Below are 15381 nucleotides of genomic sequence, written 5' to 3' on the forward strand. Positions count from 1 at the left end.
CTTTGGGGTTAGTGACATGCTGATTGTGAGTTGTTTGTAGTTTTATTTGCATGCTGTAAGGGTATTCCTTGTGCATGCTTAGTGACATGCTGATTTTGAGTTGTTTGTAGTTTTATTTGCATGCTGTAAGGGTATTCCTTGTGCATGCTTAGTGACATGCTGATTTTGAGTTGTTTGTAGTTTTATTTGCATGCTGTAAGGGTATTCCTTGTGCATGCTTAGTGACATGCTGATTTTGAGTTGTTTGTAGTTTTATTTGCATGCTGTAAGGGTATTCCTTGTGCATGCTTAGTGACATGCTGATTTTGAGTTGTTTGTAGTTTTATTTGCATGCTGTAAGGGTATTCCTTGTGCATGCTTAGTGACATGCTGATTTTGAGTTGTTTGTAGTTTTATTTGCATGCTGTAAGGGTATTCCTTGTGCATGCTTAGTGACATGCTGATTTTGAGTTGTTTGTAGTTTTATTTGCATGCTGTAAGGGTATTCCTTGTGCATGCTTAGTGACATGCTGATTTTGAGTTGTTTGTAGTTTTATTTGCATGCTGTAAGGGTATTCCTTGTGCATGCTTAGTGACATGCTGATTTTGAGTTGTTTGTAGTTTTATTTGCATGCTGTAAGGGTATTCCTTGTGCATGCTTAGTGACATGCTGATTTTGAGTTGTTTGTAGTTTTATTTGCATGCTGTAAGGGTATTCCTTGTGCATGCTTAGTGACATGCTGATTTTGAGTTGTTTGTAGTTTTATTTGCATGCTGTAAGGGTATTCCTTGTGCATGCTTAGTGACATGCTGATTTTGAGTTGTTTGTAGTTTTATTTGCATGCTGTAAGGGTATTCCTTGTGCATGCTTAGTGACATGCTGATTTTGAGTTGTTTGTAGTTTTATTTGCATGCTGTAAGGGTATTCCTTGTGCATGCTTAGTGACATGCTGATTTTGAGTTGTTTGTAGTTTTATTTGCATGCTGTAAGGGTATTCCTTGTGCATGCTTAGTGACATGCTGATTTTGAGTTGTTTGTAGTTTTATTTGCATGCTGTAAGGGTATTCCTTGTGCATGCTTAGTGACATGCTGATTTTGAGTTGTTTGTAGTTTTATTTGCATGCTGTAAGGGTATTCCTTGTGCATGCTTAGTGACATGCTGATTTTGAGTTGTTTGTAGTTTTATTTGCATGCTGTAAGGGTATTCCTTGTGCATGCTTAGTGACATGCTGATTTTGAGTTGTTTGTAGTTTTATTTGCATGCTGTAAGGGTATTCCTTGTGCATGCTTAGTGACATGCTGATTTTGAGTTGTTTGTAGTTTTATTTGCATGCTGTAAGGGTATTCCTTGTGCATGCTTAGTGACATGCTGATTTTGAGTTGTTTGTAGTTTTATTTGCATGCTGTAAGGGTATTCCTTGTGCATGCTTAGTGACATGCTGATTTTGAGTTGTTTGTAGTTTTATTTGCATGCTGTAAGGGTATTCCTTGTGCATGCTTAGTGACATGCTGATTTTGAGTTGTTTGTAGTTTTATTTGCATGCTGTAAGGGTATTCCTTGTGCATGCTTAGTGACATGCTGATTTTGAGTTGTTTGTAGTTTTATTTGCATGCTGTAAGGGTATTCCTTGTGCATGCTTAGTGACATGCTGATTTTGAGTTGTTTGTAGTTTTATTTGCATGCTGTAAGGGTATTCCTTGTGCATGCTTAGTGACATGCTGATTTTGAGTTGTTTGTAGTTTTATTTGCATGCTGTAAGGGTATTCCTTGTGCATGCTTAGTGACATGCTGATTTTGAGTTGTTTGTAGTTTTATTTGCATGCTGTAAGGGTATTCCTTGTGCATGCTTAGTGACATGCTGATTTTGAGTTGTTTGTAGTTTTATTTGCATGCTGTAAGGGTATTCCTTGTGCATGCTTAGTGACATGCTGATTTTGAGTTGTTTGTAGTTTTATTTGCATGCTGTAAGGGTATTCCTTGTGCATGCTTAGTGACATGCTGATTTTGAGTTGTTTGTAGTTTTATTTGCATGCTGTAAGGGTATTCCTTGTGCATGCTTAGTGACATGCTGATTTTGAGTTGTTTGTAGTTTTATTTGCATGCTGTAAGGGTATTCCTTGTGCATGCTTAGTGACATGCTGATTTTGAGTTGTTTGTAGTTTTATTTGCATGCTGTAAGGGTATTCCTTGTGCATGCTTAGTGACATGCTGATTTTGAGTTGTTTGTAGTTTTATTTGCATGCTGTAAGGGTATTCCTTGTGCATGCTTAGTGACATGCTGATTTTGAGTTGTTTGTAGTTTTATTTGCATGCTGTAAGGGTATTCCTTGTGCATGCTTAGTGACATGCTGATTTTGAGTTGTTTGTAGTTTTATTTGCATGCTGTAAGGGTATTCCTTGTGCATGCTTAGTGACATGCTGATTTTGAGTTGTTTGTAGTTTTATTTGCATGCTGTAAGGGTATTCCTTGTGCATGCTTAGTGACATGCTGATTTTGAGTTGTTTGTAGTTTTATTTGCATGCTGTAAGGGTATTCCTTGTGCATGCTTAGTGACATGCTGATTTTGAGTTGTTTGTAGTTTTATTTGCATGCTGTAAGGGTATTCCTTGTGCATGCTTAGTGACATGCTGATTTTGAGTTGTTTGTAGTTTTATTTGCATGCTGTAAGGGTATTCCTTGTGCATGCTTAGTGACATGCTGATTTTGAGTTGTTTGTAGTTTTATTTGCATGCTGTAAGGGTATTCCTTGTGCATGCTTAGTGACATGCTGATTTTGAGTTGTTTGTAGTTTTATTTGCATGCTGTAAGGGTATTCCTTGTGCATGCTTAGTGACATGCTGATTTTGAGTTGTTTGTAGTTTTATTTGCATGCTGTAAGGGTATTCCTTGTGCATGCTTAGTGACATGCTGATTTTGAGTTGTTTGTAGTTTTATTTGCATGCTGTAAGGGTATTCCTTGTGCATGCTTAGTGACATGCTGATTTTGAGTTGTTTGTAGTTTTATTTGCATGCTGTAAGGGTATTCCTTGTGCATGCTTAGTGACATGCTGATTTTGAGTTGTTTGTAGTTTTATTTGCATGCTGTAAGGGTATTCCTTGTGCATGCTTAGTGACATGCTGATTTTGAGTTGTTTGTAGTTTTATTTGCATGCTGTAAGGGTATTCCTTGTGCATGCTTAGTGACATGCTGATTTTGAGTTGTTTGTAGTTTTATTTGCATGCTGTAAGGGTATTCCTTGTGCATGCTTAGTGACATGCTGATTTTGAGTTGTTTGTAGTTTTATTTGCATGCTGTAAGGGTATTCCTTGTGCATGCTTAGTGACATGCTGATTTTGAGTTGTTTGTAGTTTTATTTGCATGCTGTAAGGGTATTCCTTGTGCATGCTTAGTGACATGCTGATTTTGAGTTGTTTGTAGTTTTATTTGCATGCTGTAAGGGTATTCCTTGTGCATGCTTAGTGACATGCTGATTTTGAGTTGTTTGTAGTTTTATTTGCATGCTGTAAGGGTATTCCTTGTGCATGCTTAGTGACATGCTGATTTTGAGTTGTTTGTAGTTTTATTTGCATGCTGTAAGGGTATTCCTTGTGCATGCTTAGTGACATGCTGATTTTGAGTTGTTTGTAGTTTTATTTGCATGCTGTAAGGGTATTCCTTGTGCATGCTTAGTGACATGCTGATTTTGAGTTGTTTGTAGTTTTATTTGCATGCTGTAAGGGTATTCCTTGTGCATGCTTAGTGACATGCTGATTTTGAGTTGTTTGTAGTTTTATTTGCATGCTGTAAGGGTATTCCTTGTGCATGCTTAGTGACATGCTGATTTTGAGTTGTTTGTAGTTTTATTTGCATGCTGTAAGGGTATTCCTTGTGCATGCTTAGTGACATGCTGATTTTGAGTTGTTTGTAGTTTTATTTGCATGCTGTAAGGGTATTCCTTGTGCATGCTTAGTGACATGCTGATTTTGAGTTGTTTGTAGTTTTATTTGCATGCTGTAAGGGTATTCCTTGTGCATGCTTAGTGACATGCTGATTTTGAGTTGTTTGTAGTTTTATTTGCATGCTGTAAGGGTATTCCTTGTGCATGCTTAGTGACATGCTGATTTTGAGTTGTTTGTAGTTTTATTTGCATGCTGTAAGGGTATTCCTTGTGCATGCTTAGTGACATGCTGATTTTGAGTTGTTTGTAGTTTTATTTGCATGCTGTAAGGGTATTCCTTGTGCATGCTTAGTGACATGCTGATTTTGAGTTGTTTGTAGTTTTATTTGCATGCTGTAAGGGTATTCCTTGTGCATGCTTAGTGACATGCTGATTTTGAGTTGTTTGTAGTTTTATTTGCATGCTGTAAGGGTATTCCTTGTGCATGCTTAGTGACATGCTGATTTTGAGTTGTTTGTAGTTTTATTTGCATGCTGTAAGGGTATTCCTTGTGCATGCTTAGTGACATGCTGATTTTGAGTTGTTTGTAGTTTTATTTGCATGCTGTAAGGGTATTCCTTGTGCATGCTTAGTGACATGCTGATTTTGAGTTGTTTGTAGTTTTATTTGCATGCTGTAAGGGTATTCCTTGTGCATGCTTAGTGACATGCTGATTTTGAGTTGTTTGTAGTTTTATTTGCATGCTGTAAGGGTATTCCTTGTGCATGCTTAGTGACATGCTGATTTTGAGTTGTTTGTAGTTTTATTTGCATGCTGTAAGGGTATTCCTTGTGCATGCTTAGTGACATGCTGATTTTGAGTTGTTTGTAGTTTTATTTGCATGCTGTAAGGGTATTCCTTGTGCATGCTTAGTGACATGCTGATTTTGAGTTGTTTGTAGTTTTATTTGCATGCTGTAAGGGTATTCCTTGTGCATGCTTAGTGACATGCTGATTTTGAGTTGTTTGTAGTTTTATTTGCATGCTGTAAGGGTATTCCTTGTGCATGCTTAGTGACATGCTGATTTTGAGTTGTTTGTAGTTTTATTTGCATGCTGTAAGGGTATTCCTTGTGCATGCTTAGTGACATGCTGATTTTGAGTTGTTTGTAGTTTTATTTGCATGCTGTAAGGGTATTCCTTGTGCATGCTTAGTGACATGCTGATTTTGAGTTGTTTGTAGTTTTATTTGCATGCTGTAAGGGTATTCCTTGTGCATGCTTAGTGACATGCTGATTTTGAGTTGTTTGTAGTTTTATTTGCATGCTGTAAGGGTATTCCTTGTGCATGCTTAGTGACATGCTGATTTTGAGTTGTTTGTAGTTTTATTTGCATGCTGTAAGGGTATTCCTTGTGCATGCTTAGTGACATGCTGATTTTGAGTTGTTTGTAGTTTTATTTGCATGCTGTAAGGGTATTCCTTGTGCATGCTTAGTGACATGCTGATTTTGAGTTGTTTGTAGTTTTATTTGCATGCTGTAAGGGTATTCCTTGTGCATGCTTAGTGACATGCTGATTTTGAGTTGTTTGTAGTTTTATTTGCATGCTGTAAGGGTATTCCTTGTGCATGCTTAGTGACATGCTGATTTTGAGTTGTTTGTAGTTTTATTTGCATGCTGTAAGGGTATTCCTTGTGCATGCTTAGTGACATGCTGATTTTGAGTTGTTTGTAGTTTTATTTGCATGCTGTAAGGGTATTCCTTGTGCATGCTTAGTGACATGCTGATTTTGAGTTGTTTGTAGTTTTATTTGCATGCTGTAAGGGTATTCCTTGTGCATGCTTAGTGACATGCTGATTTTGAGTTGTTTGTAGTTTTATTTGCATGCTGTAAGGGTATTCCTTGTGCATGCTTAGTGACATGCTGATTTTGAGTTGTTTGTAGTTTTATTTGCATGCTGTAAGGGTATTCCTTGTGCATGCTTAGTGACATGCTGATTTTGAGTTGTTTGTAGTTTTATTTGCATGCTGTAAGGGTATTCCTTGTGCATGCTTAGTGACATGCTGATTTTGAGTTGTTTGTAGTTTTATTTGCATGCTGTAAGGGTATTCCTTGTGCATGCTTAGTGACATGCTGATTTTGAGTTGTTTGTAGTTTTATTTGCATGCTGTAAGGGTATTCCTTGTGCATGCTTAGTGACATGCTGATTTTGAGTTGTTTGTAGTTTTATTTGCATGCTGTAAGGGTATTCCTTGTGCATGCTTAGTGACATGCTGATTTTGAGTTGTTTGTAGTTTTATTTGCATGCTGTAAGGGTATTCCTTGTGCATGCTTAGTGACATGCTGATTTTGAGTTGTTTGTAGTTTTATTTGCATGCTGTAAGGGTATTCCTTGTGCATGCTTAGTGACATGCTGATTTTGAGTTGTTTGTAGTTTTATTTGCATGCTGTAAGGGTATTCCTTGTGCATGCTTAGTGACATGCTGATTTTGAGTTGTTTGTAGTTTTATTTGCATGCTGTAAGGGTATTCCTTGTGCATGCTTAGTGACATGCTGATTTTGAGTTGTTTGTAGTTTTATTTGCATGCTGTAAGGGTATTCCTTGTGCATGCTTAGTGACATGCTGATTTTGAGTTGTTTGTAGTTTTATTTGCATGCTGTAAGGGTATTCCTTGTGCATGCTTAGTGACATGCTGATTTTGAGTTGTTTGTAGTTTTATTTGCATGCTGTAAGGGTATTCCTTGTGCATGCTTAGTGACATGCTGATTTTGAGTTGTTTGTAGTTTTATTTGCATGCTGTAAGGGTATTCCTTGTGCATGCTTAGTGACATGCTGATTTTGAGTTGTTTGTAGTTTTATTTGCATGCTGTAAGGGTATTCCTTGTGCATGCTTAGTGACATGCTGATTTTGAGTTGTTTGTAGTTTTATTTGCATGCTGTAAGGGTATTCCTTGTGCATGCTTAGTGACATGCTGATTTTGAGTTGTTTGTAGTTTTATTTGCATGCTGTAAGGGTATTCCTTGTGCATGCTTAGTGACATGCTGATTTTGAGTTGTTTGTAGTTTTATTTGCATGCTGTAAGGGTATTCCTTGTGCATGCTTAGTGACATGCTGATTTTGAGTTGTTTGTAGTTTTATTTGCATGCTGTAAGGGTATTCCTTGTGCATGCTTAGTGACATGCTGATTTTGAGTTGTTTGTAGTTTTATTTGCATGCTGTAAGGGTATTCCTTGTGCATGCTTAGTGACATGCTGATTTTGAGTTGTTTGTAGTTTTATTTGCATGCTGTAAGGGTATTCCTTGTGCATGCTTAGTGACATGCTGATTTTGAGTTGTTTGTAGTTTTATTTGCATGCTGTAAGGGTATTCCTTGTGCATGCTTAGTGACATGCTGATTTTGAGTTGTTTGTAGTTTTATTTGCATGCTGTAAGGGTATTCCTTGTGCATGCTTAGTGACATGCTGATTTTGAGTTGTTTGTAGTTTTATTTGCATGCTGTAAGGGTATTCCTTGTGCATGCTTAGTGACATGCTGATTTTGAGTTGTTTGTAGTTTTATTTGCATGCTGTAAGGGTATTCCTTGTGCATGCTTAGTGACATGCTGATTTTGAGTTGTTTGTAGTTTTATTTGCATGCTGTAAGGGTATTCCTTGTGCATGCTTAGTGACATGCTGATTTTGAGTTGTTTGTAGTTTTATTTGCATGCTGTAAGGGTATTCCTTGTGCATGCTTAGTGACATGCTGATTTTGAGTTGTTTGTAGTTTTATTTGCATGCTGTAAGGGTATTCCTTGTGCATGCTTAGTGACATGCTGATTTTGAGTTGTTTGTAGTTTTATTTGCATGCTGTAAGGGTATTCCTTGTGCATGCTTAGTGACATGCTGATTTTGAGTTGTTTGTAGTTTTATTTGCATGCTGTAAGGGTATTCCTTGTGCATGCTTAGTGACATGCTGATTTTGAGTTGTTTGTAGTTTTATTTGCATGCTGTAAGGGTATTCCTTGTGCATGCTTAGTGACATGCTGATTTTGAGTTGTTTGTAGTTTTATTTGCATGCTGTAAGGGTATTCCTTGTGCATGCTTAGTGACATGCTGATTTTGAGTTGTTTGTAGTTTTATTTGCATGCTGTAAGGGTATTCCTTGTGCATGCTTAGTGACATGCTGATTTTGAGTTGTTTGTAGTTTTATTTGCATGCTGTAAGGGTATTCCTTGTGCATGCTTAGTGACATGCTGATTTTGAGTTGTTTGTAGTTTTATTTGCATGCTGTAAGGGTATTCCTTGTGCATGCTTAGTGACATGCTGATTTTGAGTTGTTTGTAGTTTTATTTGCATGCTGTAAGGGTATTCCTTGTGCATGCTTAGTGACATGCTGATTTTGAGTTGTTTGTAGTTTTATTTGCATGCTGTAAGGGTATTCCTTGTGCATGCTTAGTGACATGCTGATTTTGAGTTGTTTGTAGTTTTATTTGCATGCTGTAAGGGTATTCCTTGTGCATGCTTAGTGACATGCTGATTTTGAGTTGTTTGTAGTTTTATTTGCATGCTGTAAGGGTATTCCTTGTGCATGCTTAGTGACATGCTGATTTTGAGTTGTTTGTAGTTTTATTTGCATGCTGTAAGGGTATTCCTTGTGCATGCTTAGTGACATGCTGATTTTGAGTTGTTTGTAGTTTTATTTGCATGCTGTAAGGGTATTCCTTGTGCATGCTTAGTGACATGCTGATTTTGAGTTGTTTGTAGTTTTATTTGCATGCTGTAAGGGTATTCCTTGTGCATGCTTAGTGACATGCTGATTTTGAGTTGTTTGTAGTTTTATTTGCATGCTGTAAGGGTATTCCTTGTGCATGCTTAGTGACATGCTGATTTTGAGTTGTTTGTAGTTTTATTTGCATGCTGTAAGGGTATTCCTTGTGCATGCTTAGTGACATGCTGATTTTGAGTTGTTTGTAGTTTTATTTGCATGCTGTAAGGGTATTCCTTGTGCATGCTTAGTGACATGCTGATTTTGAGTTGTTTGTAGTTTTATTTGCATGCTGTAAGGGTATTCCTTGTGCATGCTTAGTGACATGCTGATTTTGAGTTGTTTGTAGTTTTATTTGCATGCTGTAAGGGTATTCCTTGTGCATGCTTAGTGACATGCTGATTTTGAGTTGTTTGTAGTTTTATTTGCATGCTGTAAGGGTATTCCTTGTGCATGCTTAGTGACATGCTGATTTTGAGTTGTTTGTAGTTTTATTTGCATGCTGTAAGGGTATTCCTTGTGCATGCTTAGTGACATGCTGATTTTGAGTTGTTTGTAGTTTTATTTGCATGCTGTAAGGGTATTCCTTGTGCATGCTTAGTGACATGCTGATTTTGAGTTGTTTGTAGTTTTATTTGCATGCTGTAAGGGTATTCCTTGTGCATGCTTAGTGACATGCTGATTTTGAGTTGTTTGTAGTTTTATTTGCATGCTGTAAGGGTATTCCTTGTGCATGCTTAGTGACATGCTGATTTTGAGTTGTTTGTAGTTTTATTTGCATGCTGTAAGGGTATTCCTTGTGCATGCTTAGTGACATGCTGATTTTGAGTTGTTTGTAGTTTTATTTGCATGCTGTAAGGGTATTCCTTGTGCATGCTTAGTGACATGCTGATTTTGAGTTGTTTGTAGTTTTATTTGCATGCTGTAAGGGTATTCCTTGTGCATGCTTAGTGACATGCTGATTTTGAGTTGTTTGTAGTTTTATTTGCATGCTGTAAGGGTATTCCTTGTGCATGCTTAGTGACATGCTGATTTTGAGTTGTTTGTAGTTTTATTTGCATGCTGTAAGGGTATTCCTTGTGCATGCTTAGTGACATGCTGATTTTGAGTTGTTTGTAGTTTTATTTGCATGCTGTAAGGGTATTCCTTGTGCATGCTTAGTGACATGCTGATTTTGAGTTGTTTGTAGTTTTATTTGCATGCTGTAAGGGTATTCCTTGTGCATGCTTAGTGACATGCTGATTTTGAGTTGTTTGTAGTTTTATTTGCATGCTGTAAGGGTATTCCTTGTGCATGCTTAGTGACATGCTGATTTTGAGTTGTTTGTAGTTTTATTTGCATGCTGTAAGGGTATTCCTTGTGCATGCTTAGTGACATGCTGATTTTGAGTTGTTTGTAGTTTTATTTGCATGCTGTAAGGGTATTCCTTGTGCATGCTTAGTGACATGCTGATTTTGAGTTGTTTGTAGTTTTATTTGCATGCTGTAAGGGTATTCCTTGTGCATGCTTAGTGACATGCTGATTTTGAGTTGTTTGTAGTTTTATTTGCATGCTGTAAGGGTATTCCTTGTGCATGCTTAGTGACATGCTGATTTTGAGTTGTTTGTAGTTTTATTTGCATGCTGTAAGGGTATTCCTTGTGCATGCTTAGTGACATGCTGATTTTGAGTTGTTTGTAGTTTTATTTGCATGCTGTAAGGGTATTCCTTGTGCATGCTTAGTGACATGCTGATTTTGAGTTGTTTGTAGTTTTATTTGCATGCTGTAAGGGTATTCCTTGTGCATGCTTAGTGACATGCTGATTTTGAGTTGTTTGTAGTTTTATTTGCATGCTGTAAGGGTATTCCTTGTGCATGCTTAGTGACATGCTGATTTTGAGTTGTTTGTAGTTTTATTTGCATGCTGTAAGGGTATTCCTTGTGCATGCTTAGTGACATGCTGATTTTGAGTTGTTTGTAGTTTTATTTGCATGCTGTAAGGGTATTCCTTGTGCATGCTTAGTGACATGCTGATTTTGAGTTGTTTGTAGTTTTATTTGCATGCTGTAAGGGTATTCCTTGTGCATGCTTAGTGACATGCTGATTTTGAGTTGTTTGTAGTTTTATTTGCATGCTGTAAGGGTATTCCTTGTGCATGCTTAGTGACATGCTGATTTTGAGTTGTTTGTAGTTTTATTTGCATGCTGTAAGGGTATTCCTTGTGCATGCTTAGTGACATGCTGATTTTGAGTTGTTTGTAGTTTTATTTGCATGCTGTAAGGGTATTCCTTGTGCATGCTTAGTGACATGCTGATTTTGAGTTGTTTGTAGTTTTATTTGCATGCTGTAAGGGTATTCCTTGTGCATGCTTAGTGACATGCTGATTTTGAGTTGTTTGTAGTTTTATTTGCATGCTGTAAGGGTATTCCTTGTGCATGCTTAGTGACATGCTGATTTTGAGTTGTTTGTAGTTTTATTTGCATGCTGTAAGGGTATTCCTTGTGCATGCTTAGTGACATGCTGATTTTGAGTTGTTTGTAGTTTTATTTGCATGCTGTAAGGGTATTCCTTGTGCATGCTTAGTGACATGCTGATTTTGAGTTGTTTGTAGTTTTATTTGCATGCTGTAAGGGTATTCCTTGTGCATGCTTAGTGACATGCTGATTTTGAGTTGTTTGTAGTTTTATTTGCATGCTGTAAGGGTATTCCTTGTGCATGCTTAGTGACATGCTGATTTTGAGTTGTTTGTAGTTTTATTTGCATGCTGTAAGGGTATTCCTTGTGCATGCTTAGTGACATGCTGATTTTGAGTTGTTTGTAGTTTTATTTGCATGCTGTAAGGGTATTCCTTGTGCATGCTTAGTGACATGCTGATTTTGAGTTGTTTGTAGTTTTATTTGCATGCTGTAAGGGTATTCCTTGTGCATGCTTAGTGACATGCTGATTTTGAGTTGTTTGTAGTTTTATTTGCATGCTGTAAGGGTATTCCTTGTGCATGCTTAGTGACATGCTGATTTTGAGTTGTTTGTAGTTTTATTTGCATGCTGTAAGGGTATTCCTTGTGCATGCTTAGTGACATGCTGATTTTGAGTTGTTTGTAGTTTTATTTGCATGCTGTAAGGGTATTCCTTGTGCATGCTTAGTGACATGCTGATTTTGAGTTGTTTGTAGTTTTATTTGCATGCTGTAAGGGTATTCCTTGTGCATGCTTAGTGACATGCTGATTTTGAGTTGTTTGTAGTTTTATTTGCATGCTGTAAGGGTATTCCTTGTGCATGCTTAGTGACATGCTGATTTTGAGTTGTTTGTAGTTTTATTTGCATGCTGTAAGGGTATTCCTTGTGCATGCTTAGTGACATGCTGATTTTGAGTTGTTTGTAGTTTTATTTGCATGCTGTAAGGGTATTCCTTGTGCATGCTTAGTGACATGCTGATTTTGAGTTGTTTGTAGTTTTATTTGCATGCTGTAAGGGTATTCCTTGTGCATGCTTAGTGACATGCTGATTTTGAGTTGTTTGTAGTTTTATTTGCATGCTGTAAGGGTATTCCTTGTGCATGCTTAGTGACATGCTGATTTTGAGTTGTTTGTAGTTTTATTTGCATGCTGTAAGGGTATTCCTTGTGCATGCTTAGTGACATGCTGATTTTGAGTTGTTTGTAGTTTTATTTGCATGCTGTAAGGGTATTCCTTGTGCATGCTTAGTGACATGCTGATTTTGAGTTGTTTGTAGTTTTATTTGCATGCTGTAAGGGTATTCCTTGTGCATGCTTAGTGACATGCTGATTTTGAGTTGTTTGTAGTTTTATTTGCATGCTGTAAGGGTATTCCTTGTGCATGCTTAGTGACATGCTGATTTTGAGTTGTTTGTAGTTTTATTTGCATGCTGTAAGGGTATTCCTTGTGCATGCTTAGTGACATGCTGATTTTGAGTTGTTTGTAGTTTTATTTGCATGCTGTAAGGGTATTCCTTGTGCATGCTTAGTGACATGCTGATTTTGAGTTGTTTGTAGTTTTATTTGCATGCTGTAAGGGTATTCCTTGTGCATGCTTAGTGACATGCTGATTTTGAGTTGTTTGTAGTTTTATTTGCATGCTGTAAGGGTATTCCTTGTGCATGCTTAGTGACATGCTGATTTTGAGTTGTTTGTAGTTTTATTTGCATGCTGTAAGGGTATTCCTTGTGCATGCTTAGTGACATGCTGATTTTGAGTTGTTTGTAGTTTTATTTGCATGCTGTAAGGGTATTCCTTGTGCATGCTTAGTGACATGCTGATTTTGAGTTGTTTGTAGTTTTATTTGCATGCTGTAAGGGTATTCCTTGTGCATGCTTAGTGACATGCTGATTTTGAGTTGTTTGTAGTTTTATTTGCATGCTGTAAGGGTATTCCTTGTGCATGCTTAGTGACATGCTGATTTTGAGTTGTTTGTAGTTTTATTTGCATGCTGTAAGGGTATTCCTTGTGCATGCTTAGTGACATGCTGATTTTGAGTTGTTTGTAGTTTTATTTGCATGCTGTAAGGGTATTCCTTGTGCATGCTTAGTGACATGCTGATTTTGAGTTGTTTGTAGTTTTATTTGCATGCTGTAAGGGTATTCCTTGTGCATGCTTAGTGACATGCTGATTTTGAGTTGTTTGTAGTTTTATTTGCATGCTGTAAGGGTATTCCTTGTGCATGCTTAGTGACATGCTGATTTTGAGTTGTTTGTAGTTTTATTTGCATGCTGTAAGGGTATTCCTTGTGCATGCTTAGTGACATGCTGATTTTGAGTTGTTTGTAGTTTTATTTGCATGCTGTAAGGGTATTCCTTGTGCATGCTTAGTGACATGCTGATTTTGAGTTGTTTGTAGTTTTATTTGCATGCTGTAAGGGTATTCCTTGTGCATGCTTAGTGACATGCTGATTTTGAGTTGTTTGTAGTTTTATTTGCATGCTGTAAGGGTATTCCTTGTGCATGCTTAGTGACATGCTGATTTTGAGTTGTTTGTAGTTTTATTTGCATGCTGTAAGGGTATTCCTTGTGCATGCTTAGTGACATGCTGATTTTGAGTTGTTTGTAGTTTTATTTGCATGCTGTAAGGGTATTCCTTGTGCATGCTTAGTGACATGCTGATTTTGAGTTGTTTGTAGTTTTATTTGCATGCTGTAAGGGTATTCCTTGTGCATGCTTAGTGACATGCTGATTTTGAGTTGTTTGTAGTTTTATTTGCATGCTGTAAGGGTATTCCTTGTGCATGCTTAGTGACATGCTGATTTTGAGTTGTTTGTAGTTTTATTTGCATGCTGTAAGGGTATTCCTTGTGCATGCTTAGTGACATGCTGATTTTGAGTTGTTTGTAGTTTTATTTGCATGCTGTAAGGGTATTCCTTGTGCATGCTTAGTGACATGCTGATTTTGAGTTGTTTGTAGTTTTATTTGCATGCTGTAAGGGTATTCCTTGTGCATGCTTAGTGACATGCTGATTTTGAGTTGTTTGTAGTTTTATTTGCATGCTGTAAGGGTATTCCTTGTGCATGCTTAGTGACATGCTGATTTTGAGTTGTTTGTAGTTTTATTTGCATGCTGTAAGGGTATTCCTTGTGCATGCTTAGTGACATGCTGATTTTGAGTTGTTTGTAGTTTTATTTGCATGCTGTAAGGGTATTCCTTGTGCATGCTTAGTGACATGCTGATTTTGAGTTGTTTGTAGTTTTATTTGCATGCTGTAAGGGTATTCCTTGTGCATGCTTAGTGACATGCTGATTTTGAGTTGTTTGTAGTTTTATTTGCATGCTGTAAGGGTATTCCTTGTGCATGCTTAGTGACATGCTGATTTTGAGTTGTTTGTAGTTTTATTTGCATGCTGTAAGGGTATTCCTTGTGCATGCTTAGTGACATGCTGATTTTGAGTTGTTTGTAGTTTTATTTGCATGCTGTAAGGGTATTCCTTGTGCATGCTTAGTGACATGCTGATTTTGAGTTGTTTGTAGTTTTATTTGCATGCTGTAAGGGTATTCCTTGTGCATGCTTAGTGACATGCTGATTTTGAGTTGTTTGTAGTTTTATTTGCATGCTGTAAGGGTATTCCTTGTGCATGCTTAGTGACATGCTGATTTTGAGTTGTTTGTAGTTTTATTTGCATGCTGTAAGGGTATTCCTTGTGCATGCTTAGTGACATGCTGATTTTGAGTTGTTTGTAGTTTTATTTGCATGCTGTAAGGGTATTCCTTGTGCATGCTTAGTGACATGCTGATTTTGAGTTGTTTGTAGTTTTATTTGCATGCTGTAAGGGTATTCCTTGTGCATGCTTAGTGACATGCTGATTTTGAGTTGTTTGTAGTTTTATTTGCATGCTGTAAGGGTATTCCTTGTGCATGCTTAGTGACATGCTGATTTTGAGTTGTTTGTAGTTTTATTTGCATGCTGTAAGGGTATTCCTTGTGCATGCTTAGTGACATGCTGATTTTGAGTTGTTTGTAGTTTTATTTGCATGCTGTAAGGGTATTCCTTGTGCATGCTTAGTGACATGCTGATTTTGAGTTGTTTGTAGTTTTATTTGCATGCTGTAAGGGTATTCCTTGTGCATGCTTAGTGACATGCTGATTTTGAGTTGTTTGTAGTTTTATTTGCATGCTGTAAGGGTATTCCTTGTGCATGCTTAGTGACATGCTGATTTTGAGTTGTTTGTAGTTTTATTTGCATGCTGTAAGGGTATTCCTTGTGCATGCTTAGTGACATGCTGATTTTGAGTTGTTTGTAGTTTTATTTGCATGCTGTAAGGGTATTCCTTGTGCATGCTTAGTGACATGCTGATTTTGAGTTGTTTGTAGTTTTATTTGCA

This window comes from Protopterus annectens, chromosome 16.part0, assembly GCF_019279795.1.
Source record: "Protopterus annectens isolate FY-2018-M chromosome 16.part0, PAN1.0, whole genome shotgun sequence".
In the NCBI taxonomy this organism is placed as follows: Eukaryota; Metazoa; Chordata; order Ceratodontiformes; family Protopteridae; genus Protopterus; species Protopterus annectens.